The 10,659-nt window shown below is 61.0% G+C and overlaps 1 long non-coding RNA gene across 1 annotated transcript; it reads left to right on the top strand.

The window, feature by feature from the left end:
• The first annotated feature begins 436 nt into the window (after positions 1-436).
• Positions 437-10,059, top strand: LOC140903621 (uncharacterized). Its single transcript, XR_012156308.1, has 2 exons — positions 437-545; positions 7,490-10,059. It is a non-coding gene; the product is annotated as an uncharacterized LOC140903621 (long non-coding RNA).
• The last annotated feature ends 600 nt before the right edge of the window (positions 10,060-10,659 follow it).

The raw sequence follows: 10,659 nt of genomic DNA, 5'->3' as shown, positions 1-10,659 counted from the left end.
TCCCACAGCTACCCTTTCCACCTGCCCCTCCCATCTCCCCAAGCTACTCCCTCTTTCATCCTGCCACTCCCCTCACTCCTCCGCTATGCCCCCCACGCCTTCACATCTGCCCCTTCCCTCAGCCCTGCCCCGCACGCTCCACTCCAACTCGCCCCTCGGGTCTCCCCCGCCCGCCGCGCAACGGACGCTCTCGAGAGGCGCGCGAGCCCGTTAGGGAGCCAATGAGAAACTGCCCGGGTGAAGGAGCGCGCGCCGCTTGACTGGCGGTTGGGGCGGGGCGGGGCGAGGGGGCGCAGCGAGCGCTCGCCGCTTCTCTGACAGTTGGTGAGCGGAGCTTGGAGGAGAGACTGGGATGGGAAGCAGACCTGTCAATCCTAACGAGAGAGGCGCCGGATTGGACAAGCAGGAGGATGAGGCGGGAAGAGGAGGGTGGGACTAGTACAAGCTGTCAATCTTGCCCAGTCAGGCAGCTGATTGGAGGGCGGGGGAAGAAGGCGAGAAGCTCCTCAAATTCCCTGTGGGATTCATTCCTCACGCCCGTCAAGGTCTGGATGATGGTCTCTCCCCAGGACCCCCCTTCACCGCCCAGGGACAGCCAGGGGAGGGCGGAGGCGGAGGAGGAGTGCACATGGAGGAGTGCCCGGAACCCCCCGACTGAGACTGCGGCCTTGTCGTGCCCGGCTCCCGATTCCCGTTATCTGAGAGGCAGGCGGTGTGCGGAGCCCCAATGCCCCGCAGCCCATCTCCCCACGCGGCTCGAGCGCAGATCTGGCGAAGGCTGCCCCTCTTCCGCAACCCCTGGCTCAGCACAACGAACGCCACGGCAGGGGGCACCCGCAGCCCATGGGCGCAGCCCCCGGCAGCGGTCGTTAGTCAGGGCTCGTTAGCTGACGGCCCACAATGCGGCGTGAAGCACCACTCGCTGCGCGCACCCGCCGCACGGACTGGGGGAGCAGCTGGGACTACGGCCGACCCAGCCGAGCCCTGCCTGTCGGGGGAGAGCGCCCCCTGCTCCGCCCCCTGCCCCGCAGAGCCCCCTCGCGCCGCCCTGCGACCGGCCCTGCCTGCTGGGGGAGAGCGCCCCCTGCTCCGCCCCCTGCCCCGCAGAGCCCCCTCGCGCCGCCCTGCGACCGGCCCTGCCTGCTGGGGGAGAGCGCCCCCTGCTCCGCCCCCTGCCCCGCAGAGCCCCCTCGCGCCGCCCTGCGACCGGCCCTGCCTGCTGGGGGAGAGCGCCCCCTGCTGCGCCCCCCGCCCCGCAGAGCCCCCTCGCGCCGCCCTGGGACCGGCCCTGCCTGTCGGGGGAGAGCGCCCCCTGCTGGGCCCTCCGCCCCCTGCCCCGCAGAGCCCCCTCGCGCCGCCCTGCGACCGGCCCTGCCTGCTGGGGGAGAGCGCCCCCTGCTGCGCCCCCCGCCCCGCAGAGCCCCCTCGCGCCGCCCTGCGACCGGCCCTGCCTGTCGGGGGAGAGCGCCCCCTGCTGGGCCCCCCGCCCCCTGCCCCGCAGAGCCCCCTCGCGCCGCCCTGCGACCGGCCCTGCCTGCTGGGGGAGAGCGCCCCCTGCTGCGCCCCCCGCCCCGCAGAGCCCCCTCGCGCCGCCCTGGGACCGGCCCTGCCTGTCGGGGGAGAGCGCCCCCTGCTGGGCCCCCCGCCCCCTGCCCCGCAGAGCCCCCTCGCGCCGCCCTGCGACCGGCCCTGCCTGTCGGGGGAGAGCGCCCCCTGCTGGGTCCCCCGCCCCCTGCTGAGCCCCCTCGCGCCGACCCAGCCGAGCCCTGCCTGTCGGGGGAGAGCGCCCCCTGCTGGGTCCCCCGCCCCCTGCCCCGCAGAGCCCCCTCGCGCCGCCCTGGGACCGGCCCTGCCTGTCGGGGGAGAGCGCCCCCTGCTGGGTCCCCCGCCCCGCCCCCTGCTGAGCCCCCTCGCGCTGCCCTGGGACCGGCCCTGCCTGTCGGGGGAGAGCGCCCCCTGCTCCGCCCCCTGCCCCGCAGAGCCCCCTCGCGCCGCCCTGCGACCGGCCCTGCCTGCTGGGGGAGAGCGCCCCCTGCCGGGTCCCTGCCCCGCCCCCTGCTGAGCCCCCTAGCGCCCCTGCGACCGGCCCTGCCTGTCGGGGGAGAGCGCCCCCTGCTGAGGCCCCCGCCCTGCCCCCTGCTGAGCCCCCTAGCGCCCCTGCGACCGGCCCTGCCTGTCGGGGGAGAGCGCCCCCTGCTGGGCCCCCCGCCCCCTGCCCCGCAGAGCCCCCTCGCGCCGACCCAGCCGAGCCCTGCCTGCTGGGGGAGAGCGCCCCCTGCTGCGCCCCCCGCCCCCTGCCCCGCAGAGCCCCCTCGCGCCGACCGAGCCGAGCCCTGCCTGTCGGGGGAGAGCGCCCCCTGCTGCGCCCCCCGCCCCCTGCCCCGCAGAGCCCCCTCGCGCCGCCCTGGGACCGGCCCTGCCTGCTGGGGGAGAGCGCCCCCTGCTGGGCCCCCCGCCCCCTGCCCCGCAGAGCCCCCTCGCGCCGACCCAGCCGAGCCCTGCCTGCTGGGGGAGAGCGCCCCCTGCTGCGCCCCCCGCCCCCTGCCCCGCAGAGCCCCCTCGCGCCGACCGAGCCGAGCCCTGCCTGTCGGGGGAGAGCGCCCCCTGCTGCGCCCCCCGACCCCTGCCCCGCAGAGCCCCCTCGCGCCGCCCTGGGACCGGCCCTGCCTGCTGGGGGAGAGCGCCCCCTGCTGGGCCCTCCGCCCCCTGCCCCGCAGAGCCCCCTCGCGCCGCCCTGCGACCGGCCCTGCCTGCTGGGGGAGAGCGCCCCCTGCTGCGCCCCCCGCCCCGCAGAGCCCCCTCGCGCCGCCCTGGGACCGGCCCTGCCTGTCGGGGGAGAGCGCCCCCTGCTGGGCCCCCCGCCCCCTGCCCCGCAGAGCCCCCTCGCGCCGCCCTGCGACCGGCCCTGCCTGTCGGGGGAGAGCGCCCCCTGCTGGGCCCCCCGCCCCCTGCCCCGCAGAGCCCCCTCGCGCCGCCCTGGGACCGGCCCTGCCTGTCGGGGGAGAGCGCCCCCTGCTGCGCCCCCCGCCCCCTGCCCCGCAGAGCCCCCTCGCGCCGCCCTGGGACCGGCCCTGCCTGCTGGGGGAGAGCGCCCCCTGCTGGGCCCCCCGCCCCCTGCCCCGCAGAGCCCCCTCGCGCCGACCCAGCCGAGCCCTGCCTGTCGGGGGAGAGCGCCCCCTGCTGGGTCCCCCGCCCCCTGCCCCGCAGAGCCCCCTCGCGCCGCCCTGGGACCGGCCCTGCCTGTCGGGGGAGAGCGCCCCCTGCTGGGCCCCCCGCCCCCTGCCCCGCAGAGCCCCCTCGCGCCGCCCTGGGACCGGCCCTGCCTGTCGGGGGAGAGCGCCCCCTGCTGGGTCCCCCGCCCCGCCCCCTGCTGAGCCCCCTCGCGCCGCCCTGCGACCGGCCCTGCCTGTCGGGGGAGAGCGCCCCCTGCTGCGCCCCCCGCCCCCTGCCCCGCAGAGCCCCCTCGCGCCGCCCTGGGACCGGCCCTGCCTGTCGGGGGAGAGCGCCCCCTGCTGCGCCCCCTGCCCCCTGCCCCGCAGAGACCCCTCGCGCCGCCCTGGGACCGGCCCTGCCTGCTGGGGGAGAGCGCCCCCTGCTGGGTCCCCCGCCCCCTGCCCCGCAGAGCCCCCTCGCGCCGACCCAGCCGAGCCCTGCCTGTCGGGGGAGAGCGCCCCCTGCCGGGTCCCTGCCCCGCCCCCTGCTGAGCCCCCTAGCGCCCCTGCGACCGGCCCTGCCTGTCGGGGGAGAGCGCCCCCTGCTGCGCCCCCCGCCCCCTGCTGAGCCCCCTAGCGCCCCTGCGACCGGCCCCGCCTGTCGAGGGAGAGCGCCCCCTGCTGAGGCCCCCGCCCTGCCCCCTGCTGAGCCCCCTAGCGCTCCTGCGACCGGCCCTGCCTGTCGGGGGAGAGCGCCCCCTGCTGTGTCCCCCACCCCGCCCCCTGCTGAGGCCCCTAGCGCCGCCCTGGGACCGGCCCTGCCTGCTGGGGGAGAGCGCCCCCTCCTGGGTCCCCCGCCCCGCTCCCTGCCCCACAGAGCCCCCTCGCGCCGCCCTGGGACTGGCCCTGCCTGCCGGGGAAGAGCGCCCCCTTCACCCCGCCCCCTGCAGCACAGTGCCCCCTAGTGCCACCCTGGGGCCAGCCCTGCACAGGCTGGGAGAGATTCGTGGGGGCTCGGGAGCGCCATCTGGATCCCCGCTCCCCCCATACATACCTTCCCTGAGACAGGGATCTCACCTGACCACCCCCCACACTTAGCTGCACCAGGCACAGGCATCGGCTCTGTGTGAGGGCAGGGCTGGGCCAAGGTGCAGGGAAGGGAAGGGAAGTGTCATTAGTGCTCTTTTAAATGGAAATATAATCAAGGGCTCTTCTCACCCATGAGCTTAATTACAGCCCCTGGAGATTCTGCTCAGCCCCTCCCCCACACCCATGAGTACCCCAGGGGTAAATGCAGGTCAAAGGGGAAGTGCCCCCCCTCCGCATGTGGGTAGAATGTGGCAGGGGTTGGGAGCCAGAACTCCTGGTTTCTCTCCCCAGCTCTATGAGGGGAGTGGGGTCTGGTGGGTTAGAGCAGGGGGGCTGGGAGCCAGGACTCCTGGGTTATATACCCAGCCCTCTCTAGTACCCTTTCTATGCCTCAGTTTCCCCAACTCTAACATGGAGCTGATTCTGCCCTATGTGCAGGGGTGGGGTGGACAAGCTGTGTTGGCAGAAGCGACACGCGAGGGGGCTGGGATGCTAGCTTCGGAGTTGCCTGCTGTCATAAATATAAAGGGAAGGGTAAACACCTTTACACACCTTTAAAAAGGTAAACACCTTTAAAATCCCTCCTAGCCAGAGGAAAAACCCTTTCACCTGTAAAGGGTTAAGAAGCTAGGATAACCTCGCTGGAACCTGACCAAAATGACCAATGAGGAGACAAGATACTTTCAAAAGCTGGGAGGAGGGAGAAAAACAAAAGGGTCTGTGTCTGTCTGTGTCAAGGTTCCTCCCCCACTCTGAACTCTAGGGTACAGATGTGGGGACCTGCATGAAAACCTCCTAAGCTTACTTTTACCAGCTTAGGTTAAAACTTCCCCAAGGTACAAATTTATTTTACCCTTTGCCCTTGGAATTTCCACTGCCACCAGCAAACTTTAACTGGGTTTACTGGGAAACGTAGTTTGGACACGTCTTTCCCCCCAAAATCCTCCCAACCCTTGCACCCCACTTCCTGGGGAAGGTTTGGTAAAAATCCTCACCAATTTGCATAGGTGACCACAGACCCAAACCCTTGGATCTGAGAACAATGAAAAAGCATTCAGTTTTTTTACAAGAAGACTTTTAATAGAAGTAAAGGAATCACCTCTGTAAAATCAGGATGGTAGATACCTTAGAGGGTAATTAGATTCAAAACATAGAGAATCCCTCTAGGCAAAACCTTAAGTTACAAAAAAGGTTCACAGACAGAAATAGTCAGTCTATTCAGCACAGTTCTTTTCTCAGGGTATGTCTACACTATAAAATTAGGTCGAATTTATAGAAGTCGGTTTTTTAGAAATCGGTTTTATATATTCGAGTGTGTGTGTCCCCACAGAAAATGCTCTAAGTGCATTAAGTGCATTAACTCGGTGGAGTGCTTCCACAGTACCGAGGCTAGAGTCGACTTCCGGAGCGTTGCATTGTGGGTAGCTATCCAACAGTTCCCGCAGTCTCCGCTGCCCATTGGAATTCTGGGTTGAGATCCCAATGCCTGACGGGGCTAAACCATTGTCGCGGGTGGTTCTGGGTACATATCGTCAGGCCCCCGTTCCCTCCCTCCCTCCGTGAAAGCAAGGGCAGACAATTGTTTTGCGCCTTTTTTCCTGAGTTACCTGTGCAGACGCCATACCACAGCAAGCATGGATCCTGCTCAGCTCACCGTCACCATATGTCTCCTGGGTGCTGGCAGACGTGGTACTGCATTGCTACAGCAGCAGCAACCCATTGCCTTGTGGCAGCAGATGGTGCAATAGGACAGGTAGCCGTCATCATCATGTCCGAGGTGCTCCTGGTTGCCTGTGTGAGGTTGATCAGGAGCGCCTGGGCAGACATGGGCGCAGGGACTAAATCTGGAGTGACTTGATCAAGTCATTCTCTTTAGTCCTGCAGTCAGTCCTATTGAACCATCTTATGGTGAGCAGGCAGGTGATACGGATTGCTAGTAGTCCTATTGCATCATCTTATGCCGGGCAGGCAAGAGATGAGGATGGCTAGCAGTCCTATTGTACCATCTTCTGCCGAGCAGCCATGAGATGTGGATGGCATGCAGTCCTTCTGCACTGTCTGCTGCCAGCCAAAGATGTAAAAGATAGATGGAGTGTATCAAAACAAGAAATAGACCAGATTTGTTTTGTACTCATTTGCAAACCCCCCCCCGCCCCCGTCTAGGGGACTCATTCCTCTAGGTCACACTGCAGTCGCTCACAGAGAAGGTGCAGCGAGGTAAATCTAGCCATGTATCAATCAGAGGCCAGACTAACCTCCTTGTTCCAATAAGAACAGTAACTTAGGTGCACCATTTCTTATTGGAACCCTCCGTGAATTCCTGCCTGAAATGTAAAGCCTTGATGTAAAGCCACCCCCTTTGTTGATTTTAGCTCCCTGTAAGCCAACCCTGTAAGTCATATCGTCAGTCTCCCCTCCCTGCATCAGAGCAACGGCAAACAATCGTGCATCTGAGTTGAGAGTGCTGTCCAGAGCAGTCACAATGGAGCACTCTGGGATAACTCCCGGAGGCCAATACCGTCAAATTGTGTCCACAGTACCCCAAATTTGACCCGGCAAGGCCGATTTAAGCGCTAATCCACTTGTCAGGGGTGGAGTAAGGAAATCGATTTTAAGAGCCCTTTAAGTCGAAATAAAGGGCTTCATCGTGTGGACAGGTGCAGGTTTACATCGATTTAACGCTGCTAAATTCGACCTAAAGTCCTAGTGTAGACCAGGCCATACCTAGCTAGATTACTTACTAAATTCTAAGACTCCATTCCTGTTCTATCCCCGGCAAAAGCAGCATACAGACAGACACAGACCCTTTGTTTCTCTCCCTCCTCCCAGCTTTCGAAAGTATCTTGTCTCCTCATTGGTCATTTTGGTCAGGTGCCAGCGAGGTTACCTTTAGCTTCTTAACCCTTTACAGGTGAGAGGATTTTTCCTCTGGCCAGAAGGGATTTTAAAGGGGTTTACCCTTGTCTTTATATTTATGACAGTCTGTGTGATGTTTTTGCCGGGGACAGAACAGGAATGGAGTCTTAGAATTTAGTAAGTAATCTAGCTAGGTATGCGTTAGATTATGATTTCTTTAAATGGCTGAGAAATTAAGCTGTGCTGAATAGAATGGATATTCCTGTCTGTGTGGCTTTTTGTAACTTAAGGTTTTGCCTAGAGGGATTCTCTATGTTTTGAATCTAATTACCCTCTAAGGTAGTTACCATCCTGATTTTACAGAGGTGATTCTTTTTTACTTTTTACTACAGGCCAGTCAGCCTCACCTCAGTCCCTGGAAAAATCATGGAGCAGGTCCTCAAGGAATCAATTCTGAAGCAGTTTGAGGAGAGGAAAGTGATCAGGAACAGTCAGCATGGATTCACCAAGGGCAAGTCATGCCTGACTAACCTAATTGCCTTTTATGACGAGATAACTGGCTCTGTGGATGAGGGGAAAGCGGTGGACATGTTATTCCTTGACTTTAGCAAAGCTTTTGATATGGACTCCCACAGTATTCTTGCCAGCAAGTTAAAGAAGTATGGGCTGGTGAATGGATTATAAAGTGGATAGAAAGCTGGCTAGATCGTCGGGCTCAACGGGTAGTGATCAATGGCTCCGTGTCTAGTTGGCAGCCGGTATCAAGCAGAGTGCCCCAAGGATCGGTCCTGGGGCCAGTTTTATTCAATATCTTCATTAATGATCTGGAGGATGGTGTAGATTGCACCCTCAGCAAGTTTGCAGAGGACACTAAACTGGGAGGAGAGGTAGATACGCTGGAGGGTAGGGATAGGATACAGAGGGACCTAGAAAAATTAGAGGATTAGGCCAAAAGAAATCTGATGAGGTTCAACAAGGATAAATGCAGAGTCCTGCACTTAGGATGGAAGAATCCCATGCACCACTACAGACTAGGGACCGAATGGCTAGGCAGCAGTTCTGCAGAAAAGGACCTAGGGGTTACAGTGGACGAGAAGCTGGATATGAGTCAACAGTGTGCCCTTGTTGCCAAGAAGGCTAATGGCATTTTGGGATGTATATGTAGGGGCATTGCCAGCAGATCGAGGGACGTGATCGTTCCCCTCTATTGGACACTGGTGAGGCCTCATCTGGAGCACTGTGTCCAGTTTTGGGCCCCACACTACAAGAAGGATGTGGACAAATTGGAAAGAGTCCAGCGGAGGGCAACAAAAATGATTAGGGGACTGGAACACATTACTTATGAGGAGAGGCTGAGGGAACTGGGGATGTTTAGTCTACGGAAGAGAAGAATGAGGGGGGATTTGATAGCTGTTTTAACTACCTGAAAGCAGATTCCAAAGAGGATGGCTCTAGGCTGTTCTCAGTGGTAGCAGGTGACAGAACAAGGAGTAATGGTCTCAAGTTGCAGTGGGGGAGGTTTAGGTTGGATATTAGGAAAAACTTTTTCACTAGGAGGGTGGTGAAGCACTGGAATGGGTTACCTAGGGAGGTGATGGACTCTCCTTCCTTAGCGGTTTTTAAGGTCAGGCTTGACAAAGCCCTGGCTGGGATGATTTCGTTGGGTATTGGTCCTGCTTTGAGAAGGGGTTGGACTAGATGACCTCCTGAGATCCCTTCCAACCCTGATATTCTATGATTCTATGAAACCAGGGTCCTGGCTTCTAGGCCCGTACACCATCTACTAACCCCAGATTAGCCCTGCCCCTACTGCCCACAGCTCTCCCCCACAGCATCACCAGGGGCCCCATTTTCAGAGCTGGGTGACCCAGCTTTGGGATGGAAGAAGGAGGTGGTGTTGGAGGGTAGGGGAGACCCGGGTTCGTGTCTTGTTTCTGCTTGTTTCACAGCCCCATCAGATCTGCTTGCCTTGATCCTGCAGAAGGATGCTGGAATAGGGCTGGCTACCTCCCAAGTACCCCCTCATGGCTTGCCTTGGTGCTGCAGTGGCTCTGTCTCAGTTTCCCCTCTCCACAGGGCACCTGAACCGCTCCCCACCACAGTTTAAAACAAGGTTCCCTTTCCAGGGGCCAATTTCAGTTCTGCCAATGAAGTGGTAAAAACAGTGGCTGTCTGGCTTTCTGCTCTCTTTCCAGCCACACCCCCCAGGATTTCTTGTCACTCCACACACTCTGGCTCAGAGATTCCAGAAAGCCAAAAAACCCTGTGCTGTTCTGGTGTTACTCAGCCATCTTCTCCAGGCCTTTGCTGAAATGTCCCTTTCCCTTTACTCAGGCCTCTCCTGTAGGGGAAAAACTACAAGTTCCATTTTGTTTAGACACTTCGCCATTTTGTTTGTAAGGAGTTGTTGTTTGTCCACCATGTTGGTGACCTTCTTCTTGAGAAAATTGGCACCTTTTTCTCTCTACAGCAGGAAAGAGCAAGGGTCACATGGCCTGTTTTCTGCCTAGTATCAGGAGAGCATAAAAGACTGCTGCACCCAAGAGGAGAGGCTGTCCCTCCCAGTGGCAGTGCAGTACATGTCCTAGCCAAGACTTTGAGGGATCTACAGAAGACCACAGAAGAAGATCCAAACTCCATAGTTCCAGCTATCAGTTCCTGATTGATTCCAATCTTACCTGTATCCTGAACTCCTGTGTCCTCACCTTGCTGTCCTGATGTATTCCATCCATGATGTCCTCTGTCGTGGGTCCATTCCTCTGAACCTGATGTGGTATGCTGTGTACCTCTGTACCTTACCCTGTAAATTCCCCTTTGTCCTTATGGGTTTGGGACCTTGACTTTAAGTCAGTTTGTCATGCCAACCTGTACCTGTATGCCCTTTGTATATTGTTTTGCTGGGGGTCCTATGAGTTACTGTTTCCTGTTTGAGTCGCTGTTTATTAAACCAGTTTTCATTATAGTTAATCCTGTCCTTAGTTTTCTCACCATTGATAGATGCGTTTTGGGGGAATGAGTCTGGTGGGCGGGGACTCCGAGGTGTGGAACCTGGAGCACATCCAGTTAACCACAGGCAAGATCTGAGTTCCTGGTTAACACTCCCTTATTTATCCCCAAAGCCTAACTGAGTCACATGAGCCATTATCCTTTTTCCCACCTGGGTGGGTGCGTTAACAATGTTGCAGGTGGGGCAGAGAGACCCATTTCCTGTGCAGGGTGCTCTGGCACAATCCCCCCAATGACAGAGTGCCCCAGGGCTGGGCAGCTGCGGGGGCAGAAGCTTGGTCCTGCCGGCTCCAGGGGCTCCTGCTGCAGGACAGGCTCCGCCTGCCCCCACCAGCAGCCAAGCTTCCCCCTCCCGCAAGCGTGCCATGTTCCCGCCCCTCCCCCTCCCAGCGTTTCCCCTGCCACTGAACAGCTGTTTGCCAGCGCTCTGGGAGGGAGGGAGGGAGGGGGCGGGGCCGCAGTGTGCTCGCGGGAGGAGACAAAGAAGAGGTGGGGCTGGGCCTTGGGGAAGGGGTGGGGGTGGGGGGAATCGGGGCAGGGCAGAGCAAAGGCAGGG

Source organism: Lepidochelys kempii, chromosome 26 (assembly GCF_965140285.1).
Source record: "Lepidochelys kempii isolate rLepKem1 chromosome 26, rLepKem1.hap1, whole genome shotgun sequence".
In the NCBI taxonomy this organism is placed as follows: Eukaryota; Metazoa; Chordata; order Testudines; family Cheloniidae; genus Lepidochelys; species Lepidochelys kempii.
Note: the sequence above shows the minus strand (reverse complement) of the source record. Positions and strands in the feature narration are given on the sequence as shown.